The sequence below is a fragment of the Asparagus officinalis genome, chromosome 2 (genome assembly GCF_001876935.1).
Source record: "Asparagus officinalis chromosome 2, Aspof.V1, whole genome shotgun sequence".
Classification (NCBI taxonomy): Eukaryota; Viridiplantae; Streptophyta; class Magnoliopsida; order Asparagales; family Asparagaceae; genus Asparagus; species Asparagus officinalis.
In genome coordinates, this window is record NC_033795.1 from 57,805,037 (window position 1) to 57,806,283 (window position 1,247).

Consider the following 1,247-nt stretch of genomic DNA (forward strand, 5'->3'; position numbering starts at 1 on the left):
CTTTCTATCGAAACCCTTGGCAATCTTCACGTCTAATAATACATTACTATGATCAAACGAGCAGCTCCGAATTCAAAATTTTCAAGTTCAGAGTTAGAAAGATCAAAAGATATCAACTTTTATAATATCTCATATATTAAGAATAAAAGAAAGAGGGAGAAAAAAGACTGACCGTAATTGAGAGCAGAACTAATGAAACAAATCTTTTTCGTTTGTTTGGTCAATAACTAGAGGAATACTTTGAACTGGCTTTGCTAGGCCAAATGTTGGCATTAAACTGAATCAGTTCAGAATTGGTCAACCTCACTCAGGGTCCAGAACTGAATCAGTTTAGGCTAAAACTGGATTAGGGGAGAGCTGCTAAACTAACCCAAGTGTAGCAGCAAGGATGAGTCTGGCAACTCCCTCCTTCAATCAGTTTGTAAGCGCAATCTGGTTCAGTTCCGGACCATGGGAGAGCTGGTTCAGTTCCGGACCATGGGAGAGGTGGACCAATGCTAAACTCATTTAAGGAAAAAAATTGGCCTAATAAAAACCAGTTTAAGTCTTGCTCCAGCTATTTTTTGAAAGAAGCGTCAGGACATAAACGTTTTTCGTTCCACTAAAACGAATTTAAGGTGGGGTGTGCTTGGCAACTCCACAAAACTTTTATCTATACTTTTTTCGTTCCACTAAAACGAATTTAAGGTGGGGTGTGTTTGGCAACTCCACAAAACGTTTAGTTAGATAAAACCTTGGTCCAAAACCTTATTTTTAGTATGGCAAAATTTGGGCCCAAATTGAACTGGTTTTTTCTAATTTAAATTTTAGCCCTTAAACTAGTTCTTTTGTGGACCAACTCCTATATGGACAACTCTAGCCTAGTTAACAATATATATATATATATATATATATATAAATATATAATATAAGAGAGAGAGAGAGAGAAGAGAGAGTAAACTTAATGCGCAACCTTAAGTGAATAGCAAAAAAGTTGTCCACCAAAACTTTTTAGCCCTCATATTGCTTAGGGGATCCCTTTACATCGATAATGAAAAAGTTTTTTTAATATTAATAAATGAAGTGGTTAGGAAAATGTTGGTGGACATCAACTTAAAAATTGATTAGGAGTGCTTGACTATATACATATATATATGATACTAATATATATATATATATATATATGAGAAATATGGGTATGCTTGGGGACCACAAACGACCAAAAAAGGTTGTGTTTCGATAGTGAGCGGTGTGCAAATGCCACCTCC

At 35.6% G+C, this 1,247-nt stretch overlaps 1 pseudogene; it reads right to left on the reverse strand.

The window, feature by feature from the left end:
* LOC109831210 overlaps nt 1-1,247 on the reverse strand; it is a 10,009-nt pseudogene that overhangs the window by 2,273 nt on the left and 6,489 nt on the right.